Source organism: Pocillopora verrucosa, chromosome 11 (assembly GCF_036669915.1).
Source record: "Pocillopora verrucosa isolate sample1 chromosome 11, ASM3666991v2, whole genome shotgun sequence".
Taxonomy (NCBI): domain Eukaryota; kingdom Metazoa; phylum Cnidaria; class Anthozoa; order Scleractinia; family Pocilloporidae; genus Pocillopora; species Pocillopora verrucosa.
In genome coordinates, this window is record NC_089322.1 from 2,733,263 (window position 1) to 2,748,727 (window position 15,465).

Genomic DNA, 15,465 nt, shown 5'->3' on the forward strand with positions numbered 1-15,465 from the left:
ATGTCACGCAGTGCCGCTCATTTTCATGCGCTGCGTGACATTCCAATTAACTATTGCACAGGAGTCAACGGACATGACACACCTGAGAACCAACGATCAACACTGTCGCCATTTGTAGCACCGCCACCACTACTGTTGTTCACTTCGCTTACAGACTTAGAACAACAGACAGCTGCAAAGTGACCCACCTTTTGGCATTTCAAACACTTCTTATCTTTTGCGAAACACTGTTCTGGCTTTGTGTGAGGGAGACCGCATCTGCCACACTTCTTTTGACTTTGTTTTTGGGATGAATCCTTTTTCTTCCCTTTACCTTTTCGCCAACGAAAACTCACTGGCGTCTTTTTGCTTTGGATTTCGTCCACATTCTTCGACGCAAGAGAATTCTGGTCTGTAACCTGAGACTTGACCATTTCTTACTGACGAGCTATTTGGATGGCGGTTTCCAGCGTTAAATCCGACTTCAACTGCAACTTCTGAGACACATTTTTAGTCCAGGATTCCGATGACAATCCTATCCCGTATTTGCTGATTCCGACCGGTCCCAAAATCACAGTGTTCAGCTAATTCATAAAGGTTTCGTACGAACGACTCGACCGTCTCTCTTTTGTTCTTATACCTTTCGTGAAAACGTGCTCGCTCGTGAATTATGTTCCGTTTTGGAACAAAATGCTCATCAAACTTCGCCAAAATCACGCCGATTTTGGCATCATCTCCCTCCGCTAAGGTATAGATCTTGAAAACGATGATGACAGCGAAGACTGCGTTAAATGATGAAGTTTCGATATTCAATTCGGGTATGTAAAAGTGTATTCAAGTGCATACGCGACAAATACGTACAAAAATTACTTTTACACATTCAGAATAAATCAAAGTACATTTACCTACGGTGAAAGGAAAACGGAACGGCCTAACTTTTACGGAATGTTCAGTCAAAGTTTGCCGATTTCTGCTGCTTTGCCATATTGAAGATGAAGCTTCCACAATGCAATGCAATCGCACACCGCCTGTACGCTGTACGTTGCCAAAAAAAGTGCTAAAATAATACTAATTTTTTTAAAAAGTACTCCTGGGTTACATAAAAATGCTCACTTTTTTCCGATTTTTTTAAACGTAGAATATTCTTATAGTCTTATTTTTTCCCACTGATTGATGGCAGAGTACGCTCTCGAGCTATCTTTGCCTTAGCTGGCTGACTTCCATTGTTCCTCGATGACAACGTGGTTGACGCCATCCTGGAACGAGTGTGATGAACTGGGTTTCTAGAAGGCAACCGCTGACCTATCAAACCTATTCCCCAGGCCTCCTCAGCTCCTCTGACTAAAATGAGGGCAAAATGCGGCTTTAGACGACATTAATAAAGTCAGATTGTGCTTTTTAATACAAAATTATACAAATAATCAGTCGAAATTTGTATATTATACAAATAATCAGTCTGGTTTTTGCCAGAAAAAGTGCTAGCACTGTCGGTAAGAGCCTAATGGCCGCGCGCTGTAGGGAAACTAGACACGAGGGCATCAACGAAATTCGCAAAAATTTTTCATAAACACATAGGCACTTTTTTGGGAAGCCATACTTCGTTATTCAACGCCCTGTAGTTTTGGGAAGAACGCTTAAGGAAGCCATATTTTGTTATTCAACAACCTGAGGCAATGGAAACAATTCTACTTTTCTTTGTTTTGGCCATGGCTTTCCGTCACTGTAGGTTATGTAGGGACAGTCCCGTTCGACTGAGATGGAGAACTAAACGCCACATCATCGATAAACATTTCGGCCGTGAAAATGTTGACACCTGTTCCACCTTTTATCGACATATTTCTGTACGGATGGTGTTTGAAAGATTTAAAGCCCAGTTTAGGGAAGGCTCTCTGGAGAAAGAACATCTTCGCTCATCGAGAAATCTAATCTATTATTGCCCCTTTAATTTTGTCGTGGGTTCCTCTCCATCGCCAGATGGACGTAGACGACTGAGAAGTCGTCATGTGAGGGTGCCATGCGTCCGCTCAACATGTCGTAACTGTTCTCATCCTGTGATAGTGATAAAAACAATTTTTCCCGATGGACAGGCCAGACCAATTTATTAAAGAACCAAACTTATGAAGCGAAAATCCAAGGTTCCGAAATGAAGAACATGCTATTGTTCTATATAGTTGTCACGAAGTAGAAAATCCAGCCAAAAAAAACTAGTTACTAGCACGAGTCAGCTATTTTCCCTTAGAAGTCGAATACATGTAATTTTTGATTACAAGAGATAAATTAAATCGACTATACATGCATTGGTCTTCTTCATATGAATTTGATGTTCCTTTAAGGTGTTACTCAGCAATGCGGGAGAAACTATCCATGAAGCAAATGTAGGAATCATCCACTACATAATAGTTCAGCAAAATGCTACGAAGACCATTTAAAACTGAACAGTTTTTTAATGCGTTCTGCTCACACTCTTTGACAGATGCAATATGGTTTGATCATTAACTCTACTGATAGCTTCTCAAAAAATATATTTCCTCCTCTCCTTTGTTCCAAATTAAGCTTTCCTAGTAGAAATTCTGGAAATAAAGAAGCAAATCATGTTTTGCAAGTCCACCAGTCTTTTTATGCAAGTTTATCCTCTGAGTATAATCATACTTAAACTTTCGGGAATGAAAAGTAGGATAAGTTTCTAACTGAATCAGAGTATCGTAGTAGAACTGATATATTCAATCTCGACGTATTCCGCAGACATTTTGCAAAACTCGTTCAGTCGAAAATATTTCTCAGGGGACTGACTTGTAACAGAGAATATGATAATGTCATTCCTTAAAATGAAGTATGAAGACCAATTCCAGTAACATTTTCGAAATTCGGTTGGCAAAGATTCGTACGGAAAAACTTGACAAAAAATGACATTTTTAGGCGGGTTGGGAGGCCTGTTTCAACGCTCTCCTAGTTGTTTCACTTCTGAAAGCCACTGCAACAAGTATCCTCGATGGATACCCAAGTGAAGAAGTAGGGTGATGAGGCTTCCTTTGAAGTCTAAAAGTTAGGTTTCAAAGCCTTGTTTTGTCTCGCTCAGCTTTAGCTAAAAAGTTTTTACTGAAAGCGAGAGAAGAAGATTGCTGATGGGTGGTATTCCCACATAAAGTTTCAAATCTTTCAAAACACTGTGGGGCTATTTCTGAATCCAGGTAGTGTATTTGAAACACTGAAGATTGAAGTAAATTCCATGAGAATCCTGTAATGGGTCCATTAGAAGCGACGTGACAGACTAAAATTCTAAAACTCAAAGATTTATCTCAGGTGACTGTAATAAATAAAAGCCATAGTTATTGATTTGAGAATTATCTTCTACGTTTCATTATTTTTAAAACTGTGTAAAAATAGAATCATTATCATGTCAAGAGACCACTAAGATTGTTGTTTTTGTGGGAAGTGGTTGAATGCCATATTTTTGATGTAGTTTGATTGTTTATATGTGATTTTTTTATAACCGTGCCTTGCAGAAGACATGAGCGGGAAGATGTTGCATAGGGGAATTAAATAGTATGGTAAGATTTTGCTTTGCCAGTGTATGGGGCCATAGATTAGCAAAAAGCAAGGAAGTCTCTTTTCATTTTCAGAATCAGCTAATGCTTGGCGTTTTAATTTTTCTTTTATGTCCAAAAGGTATATCTGATTGGATTGCCAAAAACATGCCCGATATGTTGCAAGATTGACAGTCAGGTTCATGCGTTGATAGAGCTCAGTTAGTGGGTGAACACCATGTGGCTGGAGGGTAGTTGAAAGTCCAAAGCAATAGGCTGAGGAGGGGCTGCAAAATCTTGATGGCTAGAGTTACGAGCATACCCCGCCATTAGCCAGACTTGCCGATAATAATGCTGAAGGCTTAATTAACGTCAAGGGTAGTACCCCGTATGCAGCCCAGCCACTAACCTATCTAAGGATGGGTTGCAAATGGCCTTGTAAGGAAAATCCAGGGGTGGGGAGGGTATGTTATTAGACCCCTTGTCTAACTGGCAGTTTTCTATGAGGCTGGAAGGGGCTTGTCTTATTCATCTTATTTGACTGCCTGCATTACAGGATCGGTGGTAATGATTGTACCCTTTTCACACCACAGCCACTGGGCTAACACTCCATGGCTAGATGGTGGTTGAGTGTTAAAAGCATGCCTTTGGGAGAGTGGGCTCTATTGACATTGTAAAAACCTTATGTCTAGGTTTTCTCTTGAGGGTGGTTATCGCCATAGTGGCCCTGCTTACGCTTTCAATGGAAAGTCTTTCATAAATGCATTACTAAAGGGGGATAATTCTATTACTGTAAGCAGAATAATTGCTATTGGTCAGCTGGTTGCAGCAAATTGATAAAAATAGCCTTTTAAGATTGGTTTGATGAAGGTAGAAATTCCCTCAACAAAGCATAAGGATGGAGTATGCAGTCAAGTAAGGAGAAATTGGAAGAAATGTCATAGGCGTTTCAACAAAACGAAATCTTCTAAAACACAACAATATTTTCCAGAACACAAAAAAATCTTCTGAAACACGATAATCTTTTCCAAAACAACAAAATTTTCTGATACACAAAAGCAAGCTAAAACACACCAAAGTACTGGTGACTAAACCTGTCGCTGGAAGCGACCGGAACCTGGGACTAGCTCTGGCTACATACTGCTAATTAAGGCGCCATTTTTGTAACTATGCAATGTTCATTTCCACAAGATGCAGAAGCGCACAAGTATGGTTCATCTCCGGCGAACCAAAGGATTGAAGGCCAGGGGGCATTTTAAAGAAGAAAAAGGTCTGTGTGGTGGATTTACTTCTTTAAAAGTCTCATGGAACAGGAAATCTTTAACCCAGGAGATGAGATTCAAATGGCATGCCCTTGGTTCTGTTTCGCTCAATTACTACAAGACGACCTGGATAAAATTAAACTACACTGGTACACACATTTAATAAGGGGCTTTAGCCATGACATTATCAGTGGGAGACCGAATGAACTGTTCTTTCTCCCAGAGCTGCATGGAGGAGTAGATGGTCTACTTCACCCAATCTTGGATGATGAGTTCTAATCCATGGGGGAGAACCTGACTTATGGAGAGGAGAAAAGTATCTACCAAGCGCACTTTGAATATTTAATTGAAAACACTGAGTTGTAGCTGCCCCACAATTGAAGAGGGACTCTTTCTGTTTAAAGGAACTCCTTGAAATTGCTAACGTATGATGTTTGACGAACAAGAACGAGCTGTGCGATATCGGTGGAGGTAGGTTCGCACATTAAGTGTTCCCTTTGTTATAAGCCCATCACACTAATGATCATATAGCCATGACTGATTTATGCTTTTTATTTTCCATTTCACTACTGTGCAAGTAAAACTAAATAAGGTCCGCATCAAACTCGACTTTAAAATCTTTTAAAATTATCCATCACAAGTGGTTACCAGTACATCTCACAAAGCAGTTATCTTTTGACAGCAAGTGTTATTTTCCTCGAAGTGCTCATAGGAACAAGAATGTGATCAGTAGATTTCAACTGGACAATATCTAGATTCGAGTAAATAAACAACTTGGAAATTTGCTTTCTTTCTCATCATACTAAAGCAATGATATCTACTAATGACATTGGAACCAAAACGATACCAACACACACAGGGGTTTGCTACTTAAATTCCATTACTTATGGCAAAAAATCTGCTATCTCTTCCCCTACACTAGCAGTCAATTTTTATAGTCCTCCCTTTCTTTAGCAAATAGAGTAGCCATGACTGTGCTTTATTTCTGTTGTAAAGCATGTTGGAAGCTGCTAGAGCATGAAGGAAGTGGTAGAGTTCCCAAGCCACTTCTTAAGTGCCTTACAACAGAACAGAGCACTGTCAAGGCTTCTCTATTTGTTTTATAATAAAGAATGTTAAATAATGCATTTATCTCAATTTTCAAAAGAAACTTAAGGCAATAAATTATGACTGGTCTTAATGGGGGCATAGTTTTTTTACATTTTTGTTACTAAATTTGTCTTCCCTCTAATTTTGCCCACTCCTGTCTGTTTTACATGCCTTTTTTGAGTCAGTTTTTGTTTTGTTTTAGAGGAGATCACATTAAGCCATCCTAGATATATTGCAGTTGATCAAAGTGCTTTCCTGGTCTTAATACAGTAAAGATATTGTGGCACTTTATATGGCACTTTTTATAAACAAGGATGTCCTCTGAGATTTTCTTAAGCTCATGGCTCAGCCTTTTGTGACTTTGATAGAGAGTAACTCTTAAATGTGGTGCACATTTTTATTAAGTATTTAAAGTAATCACAAAAAAACAATCACAATGACTAAATAATAACTCTAAATCAAGACACAAACAAAGTCTACTTTTCAAAGAGCAGGAAGACTTGACCCTAACATCACAATGTACATTGTCCATAATATTCTATTTATACAAGAATAATTTGTTCAGCGATCAAGAGCTTCTTAAGTTGGTGATCATTTCCTTTATTCTCATAACCTTCCTGTTTGATTCAGGGTTAATAATGTAGGGAGAAATCAGATGCTGGTCAGCTCTCAGTGGTTGAAGGGTTAAGTCATGATTGGGTTAAGTATAGCATCTGACTGGGTGAGAGATTGATGTGAGTTTGTTGAACCACTCATACAGCAAAGTGAAGTGATACCAATGCAGTGGATGCTAAGTTGAAAATTTCCTTATCTTGTAGGACACCTTAAGTTACGATTCAAAAGCGTGGTCTTCCAGATCTTCAGTTCCTTCCAAAAATGGAGTCACAGGATTGGATCACTTGGAGACTGTGTTACCAACCTACTGGAGCACATCCTTTGCAGTTCCCCTTATTCCAGAATCGGATATGGCAGAGGAGGATCAGGATATGAAAATGCATGAGGAAAAAGAGCTTTGTAGAGGGTAGACAATGGAGACAAAAATATCAAGGTATTTGGATACATTTTCCTTTATTTAAGACACTGAACTGCTCTGCTCCAAGAAAAAGCTGCATGCAACATGGAGTAATTATCATGCTCTAATTTCAGGTGGAATTTTAAACCTTTAACTCCCAGGATCCAATTGTCAATTCTCCCCTCTGGCTGCTACACATTTTTTTGTAAGCTAGTTATAAGGATTTGATGGTAGATCAAGATAACAACTTCTACCTGATAAGTTTGGGTATTCTCATTAACTGTTTACTGGATAATGACTGGATATTATTGGGAGAAGTTACTTGTTAATCACTTGTGGGAGTTATAGGATTAAATATGGGTTTTTGCTTTTGCTGTTAAATGAAGGGAAAGTAAAAGTGGGTCAGTGAATTAAGACAGGTTTCTCTTTGCATTGTAGTTACACAAAGGAAAGTTTGTCTTTCTTGGGAGATTTATCACTTTTACTCTCACAAGTGGCCATTAAGTTACTTCTCCTTTAACCCTTTGAGTCCCAGAAGTGATGAACATGTAACTTCTCCCTATAATATCCATAAATTGTCCCACAATCAGGTAATGAGAATACTCAAACTTATCTGATAGAAGTTGTTATCTTGATCTAGCATCAAATCCTCATAACTAACTTACAAAGAAATGTGTGGCAGCTAGAGTGAAGAATTGATGATTAGATCTTGAGAGTTAATGGGTTAACATTTCATCCACAGACTGTATGGTAGTTGACAATTTTGAATTGAATCAAGTTTTAAAGTGAGGGCCAGACACAAACTCTTAAATTACAGGAAATAAATAGCAGACCATGATAATAAGTGACCAGTTAAAATTTTATTGCCAAGAGAGGGGGGCTGAGATGATTTTTGGGGGGATTACATGGTTTTCAGGTGAACTGTGAGGGGATCTGTCATTCACAAACAGACTATAGAGGCATTGTAGAAAATTGAGTGTTTTTTCTTTTGTATTTTTCCAGTTCACCCCCATTCCCTTCTTAAGAACCTCACCACACAAGCCACATTTACCTGATAGGGGTTAATCATTGAAATTCAAGTAGTAGAATGTAGGAAAAAATGCATGTACAATGTTGCCTGATATTCCATTTGAATAAGCTTAGTTGTCCTGCAGCTGTATCCTGAAATTCCACTTGAATAAGCCTAGTTGTCCTTAGTTGAGATGACTTGATACGCATTATTGTGAGTACAATTTAAGACCAAATTTTGTCAAGGATGAAAACACACCTCCAAGGGCTTCTTTATTTCAACAGTTACAAACATTACTTAAGACATCATTTTCATAAAAAGTTCTCAATCTAATTCAGTGCAGCAGCTCCTGAGATGATCTCAATCAATTCCCCTGTAATCACAGCTTGGCGAGTTTGATTGTATGTCAGAGTCAACTTGTCAATCATTTCACCTTTAAGTTCAGATCTTGCACCAAGATCTCATTAGTAATTCTCCTTACTGTCTACCATACAGTTCTTGTGATGTTAGTTTTGAGAATTTGGTATTGGATCAACTACTAATCCTCTAACTGATATATTTCTTTATTTTTGTCACTTATCTGCTTGATATTGTATTGATATCGCAAGGAGAAATTCTGTCTTGGTCACTTATGGGAGTTAAAGGGTTAAGAGAGATAGAAAGAGTAAACTTTAATGAGTGTAAAATTCTTTTGTACACCATTTTGGGGTTGAAATACTCATTCTCTGACCAAATCACATGAACAAGGGTTGATAATGTAGGGAGAAATTAGATGCTAGTCAGCTCTTAGTGGTTTAAGGGTTAAATCATGATTGGGTTAAGTATAGCATCTGACCAGGTGAGAGATTGATGTGAGTTTGTTGGACCACTCATACAGCAAAGTGAAGTGATACCAATGCACTGGATACTAAGTTGAAAATTTCCTTATCTTGCAGGACACCTTAAGTTACAATTCAAAAGCGTGGTCTTCCAGATCTTCAGTTCCTCCCAAAAATGGAGTCACAGGATTGGATCACTTGGAGACTGTGTTACCAACCTACTGGAGCACATCCTTTGCAGTTCCCCTTATTCCAGAATCGGATATGGCAGAGGAGGATCAGGATATGAAAATGCATGAGGAAAAAGAGCTTTGTAGAGGGTAGACAATGAAGACAAAAATATCAAGGTATTTGGATACATTTTCCTTTATTTAAGACACTGAACTGCTCTGCTCCAAGAAAAAGCTGCATGCAACATAGAGTAATTATCATGCTCTAATTTCAGGTGGAATTTTAAACCTTTAACTCCCAGGATCCAATTGTCAATTCTCCCCTCTGGCTGCTACACATTTTTTTGTAAGCTAGTTATAAGGATTTGATGGTAGATCAAGATAACAACTTCTACCTGATAAGTTTGGGTATTGTCATCACCTGTTTACTGGATAATGACTGGATATTATAGGGAGAAGTTACTTGTTAATCACTTGTGGGAGTTATAGGGTTAAATATGGGTTTTTGCTTTTGCTGTTAAATGAAGGGAAAGTAAAAGTGTGTCAGTGAATTAAGACAGGTTTCTCTTTGCAGTGTAGTTACACAAAGGAAAATCTGCCATTCTTGGGAGGTTTATCACTTTTACTCTCACAAGTGGCCACTAAGTTACTTCTCCTTTAACCCTTTAACTCTGAGAAGTGATTAACATGTAACTTCTCCCTATAATATCCATAAATTGTCCCACAATCGGGTAATGAGAATACTCAAACTTATCTGATAGAAGTTGTTATCTTGATCTAGCATCAAATCCTCATAACTAACTTACAAAGAAATGTGTGGCAGCTAGAGTGAAGAATTGATGATTAGATCTTGAGAGTTAATGGGTTAACATTTCATCCACAGACTGTATGGTAGTTGACAATTTTGAATTGAATCAAGTTTTAAAGTGAGGGCCAGACACAAACTCTTAAATTACAGGAAATAAATAGCAGACCATGATAATAAGTGACCAGTTAAAATTTTATTGCCAAGAGAGGGGGCTGAGATGATTTTTGGGGGGATCACATGGTTTTCAGGTGAACTGTGAGGGGATCTGTCATTCACAAACAGACTATAGAGGCATTGTAGAAAATTGAGTGTTTTTTCTTTTGTATTTTTCCAGTTCACCCCCATTCCCTTCTTAAGAACCTCACCACACAAGCCACATTTACCTGATAGGGGTTAATCATTGAAATTCAAGTAGTAGAATGTAGGAAAAAATGCATGTACAATGTTGCCTGATATTCCATTTGAATAAGCTTAGTTGTCCTGCAGCTGTATCCTGAAATTCCACTTGAATAAGCCTAGTTGTCCTTAGTTGAGATGACTTGATACGCATTATTGTGAGTACAATTTAAGACCAAATTTTGTCAAGGATGAAAACACACCTCCAAGGGCTTCTTTATTTCAACAGTTACAAACATTACTTAAGACATCATTTTCATAAAAAGTTCTCAATCTAATCCAGTGCAGCAGCTCCTGAGATGATCTCAATCAATTCCCTTGTAATCACAGCTTGGCGAGTTTGATTGTATGTCAGAGTCAGTATGTCAATCATTTCACCTTTAATTTCAGATCTTGCACCAAGATCTCATTAGTAATTCTCCTTACTGTCTACCATACAGTTCTTGTGATGTTAGTTTTGAGAATTTAGTATTGGATCAACTACTAATCCTCTAACTGATATATTTCTTTATTTTTGTCACTTATTTGCTTGATATTGTATTGATATCACAAGGAGAAATTCTGTCTTGGTCACTTATGGGACTTAAACCCTTGCGAAATGGCTTTTGGAATTCCTAGGAATTCCTAGGATTTCCTAGGAATTTCAAGGAATTTTTTCCTAGGAATTCCTAGGAATAAAGGTGTGAATTTTCACGGTAAATTTGGACTGGGAATTCCTAGGAATTCCTAGGAATTCCCAACCATAGCAACTCTGGTTCTAAAAACCTAGAAATTCCTAGAAATTCCCAGAAATTCCCAGAAATTCCAAGTTTATAGCCAACAGGACTTGGAATTCCTAGGAATTTCTAGGAATTCCTAGGAATTCCAACTCAGAGAACCAATGACTTTCCCTGAAAAGCTGTAAATCTAAAAAATTCCTAGGAATTTCTGGGAATTTTTAGGAATATTTAAGAATAACTGGGAATTTTAAGCAAAACTTTGAGGCTAATGATATAAAATAAATACTTTAAATTAAAAAACCCAGCTAAAATTCAAGTATTCAATGAAATTTATTTAGAAGCTTAATTAAGGCTTACATGTAAAATATTTTTGATTAATTATTAACATCAATGTGTGGTAATATTAGGATGGAATTTGATTTTTCTTTTCTTGAAAACTTCATGAGGATTAATCCTCAATTACAGCTATTCATATAAAATAGTCCCAATCAATTATTAAATTTGGTTTGACACAAATTGTGAATAAAATCTGTTGATTCTTTTCCATAAAATACAATATCTTAAATTATATTTGAAAACCAAGCACTCTTAGGAGTGAAGGGGTTAATTACAGACAAATAAAATTAATTTTTTGATTAAAATCTTGTTGTAACTGTAACAATAAATTAGAATGAAGTTATCCTAAACTGCAAACTTAGCTGCTGTTTGTATTTTTTCCTGGGCTCACGATGAGTTGGCCTTGAATGAGGTTGTCTACAAGAAGCTTGACCATTTTGTATATGGGTTCCATGACATCTGAATTTGAAAAAATATATATATTTAAATATATATATTTAAAGCTTAGACCAGGCCTTCAAGATGGCTATGAGGAGAAGGGCATTCATTAGATTCTCAAATTGAGAAATCTCTGTTATATTGAGTGACTTTTATATTGGAGTTAGTACATCTCTCTCATAGATTTTACTAAAAAAGGGCTGAATACATTATTTTGTTTTTACCAAGGAGGGCTTCTTTATGTAATAAGGTTTGTTTAATAACAGTTCCTATTATGAATCTTGAATGTTCCCAAACGTGACTAAAGAAATCTTGAAACCTTACTGATAGGTTTATTTCATTGTAAAGCATAAGCTTAAGAAACTGCGGCATGCAAGTGACCGATTCGATTCTCAGAATTATTCTAGTTTCAGTTGCGCCGAGCGTTATGTAAGCTTAATTCAACCCGCTACATCTATTCTTTTATAAGATTTTGATCACGTAACGAATATCGCAATTTTTACTCACCACAAACTTTCAAAATCGTAGCTTTACAGATGGCCACTCGACCCTTGTTTGAACCAGTCAATATGTCAGCTGTTGTCCCTTCTTTTAACTCCACGGCGCCAACGACTTTCATTTCTTTTACAACACTCACGCTGTTCTCGTTTTCCCATTAAACCACAATAAAAGCTATCTTTAGAAATGTTATATTAAGCAAAACAGTTGAGAAAAACGATCAACCGATGAAAAGTACATTCAAAGATGAGCGCCAAATGGAGTCTTCTTTGTTTCCGATCACGGGCGTGATCACGTGGATCTTTTAGGACTTGTCATTGGCTAGCAAAGTGAATCCGCTGGCTTGCTGATTGCAGTGTTAAGAGAAGCGCACAACTTTCTTTTGACTTCTCCGACCGGTTCTCTGCTTCCAGACGATGGATACCTTGGTGATATAAATAATGATGTGAGCTCACTCTATGTAGAAATAATCGACAAGAATCGATCGTATTACAAATGTACGATTTGTGGCCGAAAGTTGTCGAGGAAACAAAGACTCGAAACTCACTTGAGTTGTGTTTATGACAAAGGCGAAATACAAGCCAATCACAGTTTTGAATGCGACTACAAATCGTCTTTTACCCTCATATTTATAAAAGAAGGATACCACATTAGGAAGTATAAGAGATACATAGATAATCCCAGTGTACCAGTACCTAAATCTACAGAGCTTGACCGTAGCAAGCGTTCAGCAACATGTTCCAACACCGCCATCTCGATTCCTCAGTCAGTCGTTTCCACTGAACTTAAAGCAGTAGTGACAACAGAGTAGAGTGCGTCTTACAAAGGAGAAACATTTGTACAAGAGGCAGAAGTAACTATATGCGATTACAGAGGTGCGTTGGAACTCTGGTCCACAAATAGTTATGCACTGTCCGAAGTATAAAACAATTTTGTTGATAGCTGACAGACAGAGAAGAACAACAAGTAAACTTTAGAGCTGTTATTATTGAAGTGTGACTTGCAATTTTCATTTTTATATAAAGAAGGACTTGTATTTTGCACCAAAAATTAAAAGATGTCATATTTTTTGGGAGATCCAGTGATTGGGACATTTAAGAAATTAAGTTATGAAAGGAAACTTGGTTGGTACTTCTCACTACTAACAAGTCTTGTTGACAAATATTTTCAGATCAGAGTTTCAAATAAAGTAAATTGAAGATGTCATTTAAAAGGTGTTTTTTCTCAAAGGGCACATTGACTACCTCTGTCTTGTCTGCATGCCAAATGTTTGCAAAGCGTGTGGATGATCCACAAGTATTGGAACTCTTACAAAAATGTTTTGTAAGAATAAAAACAGAAAAACAAATTACAGCAATTAGTCACGAAAGCAGAGCAAAAAACTGAAAAAAAAAACAGCAACAACAATCATGAAAAAAGAAAGATTAATTAGGTGTTGAATTTGTTTGTCTAAAAATATTGTCAACAAAAAGTCTCGGACAGTGTTTGAGGCAACTGAGCTTGACTGTTCCAAGGTTTTCTAACAAAGGCAACCAGTAATGTAGGTTAGGGAAGTAACTTATGTTCATAACTAACAAAGTTCTTTAAGTGTAGATAACAATGTAATTATTGTTAATTATTGTGGAAGTTGTGTACCAAGGAACAGCCAATGAATGTTTGATGATTTTGGCACATCAGTGAACATGAGACATTAATTTGCATCACAATAAAAATATTTTTTGATCATGGAATCCAAGAGTCCTTTGAGGTTGGAAAGCAAATCTGTGATATGAGTACATTGGATTAATTGGCAATTTCCATTTAACATAACTGACAGCTGGTTCATGAGAAAATCCATATTAATAGAAATATTTACTAAAACTTAGTTTGAATAATGAATTTCATGATCTTTAAGTTATAAACATATACATGTATGTACATCTCTTGGTAAGTTTTGTATAGCATACCTTTTATTGAGCCAAAGTTTTAAGCCTCTGAAATTACTCCCTTTCTTAAAACCTTCACATTCAAGGTATTAAGAATTTCATAGAATTTATGTGGACCTCAGGGTATTAAAATTGCCTCAAATTCAATTCCCAGAAATTCCCAAGAGTTCCACACTTCTTAAATTATAGGTAGTTTGTAAAGCTGAGAATTCCTAGGAATTCCTAGGGATTCCAAGTCCCCAAAAAAACTTGAGTCTTCCTTTCCCAGAAATTCCCAGTAATTCCAAGCTTTTTAAATCAGAGTTAATTTGCATAGTTGGGAATTTTTGAGAATTCCTAGGAATTCCCAGAAAACTGGGAATTCAGTTTGCAAGGGAAGGGTTAAGAGAGATGGAAAGAGTAAACTTTAATGAGGGTAAAATTCTTTTGTACACCATTTTGGGGTTGAAATACTCATTCTCTGACCAAATCATATGAACAAGGGTTGATAATGTAGGGAGAAATTAGATGCTAGTCAGCTCTTAGTGGTTTAAGGGTTAAATCATGATTGGGTTAAGTATAGCATCTGACCAGGTGAGAGATTAGTGCAAGTTTGCTGGACCACTCATAGAAGTAATACCAATGTAATGGATACTAAGTTGAAAATTTCCTTATCTTGCAGGAAACCTTCAGTCACCTTCAGGTCTCCAGTCTCTCAAAAATGGAGTCACCAGATTGGATCAGTTGGAGACCCTGTTTCCAACCTAGTGAAGCACTTCCTTCACCAAGATATGCCATGGCATGAAGGTTGATGGGGTAACCAGGTTCTTGCAATGGGTGTCAATGGCAATGAACAAGATGATTGCAGTTCCCATGATTCCAGAATCAGATCTGGTGAAGGAGGATCAAGATATGAAAGCACGTGTGGAAACAGAGCTTTGTGGAGTGCAGACAACAGAGACAAAAATATCAAGGAATTTGGATACATCTTCATTCAATAAAGACACTGAACCACTCTACTCAAGGAAAATGCTGCATTTGACATAAAGCAATGATTATGCTTTAATTTCAGTATTGGGGATTTTAAAATGTGTTTTTGCTTTAGCTATTAAATGAAAGGAAAAATAAAAGTGTGTTAATGAATCAAAATCATGTTTCTATTTGTAATGTAGTCACTCAAAGGAAATCTGTTTTTCTCAGGAGATTTGTCACTTTTACTATCAAAAGTGGCCATCAAGTTACTCCTCCTTTTACACTTTGTCAACAGATTTTCTGGTAGATGACAATTTTGAATAACATCAAGTGTTTAACCGTTTAACTCCCATGAGTGACCAAGACAGAATTTCTCCTTACAATATCAAGCAGACAAGTGATGAGAGTGAAGAAAAATATCAATTAGGAGATTATAACTTGATCTAATACCATATTCTCCAAACTAACATAACAAGAACTGTATGGCAGACAGTAAAGAGAATCACTAATGAGATCTTGGGTGTTAAAGGG

At 37.1% G+C, this 15,465-nt stretch overlaps 1 long non-coding RNA gene across 2 annotated transcripts in view; it reads left to right on the forward strand.

Annotated features, from left to right (window-relative positions):
* Positions 1-15,091, forward strand: part of LOC131776405 (uncharacterized) — a 30,400-nt gene extending 15,309 nt beyond the window's left edge. For both annotated transcript variants that reach the window (XR_010715713.1, XR_010715714.1), the window contains exons 3-6: positions 3,483-5,236; positions 6,673-6,902; positions 8,811-9,040; positions 14,645-15,091. This is a non-coding gene — a long non-coding RNA (uncharacterized lncRNA). The remainder of the gene's footprint in view (positions 1-3,482; positions 5,237-6,672; positions 6,903-8,810; positions 9,041-14,644) is intronic.
* Positions 15,092-15,465: the final 374 nt, after the last annotated feature.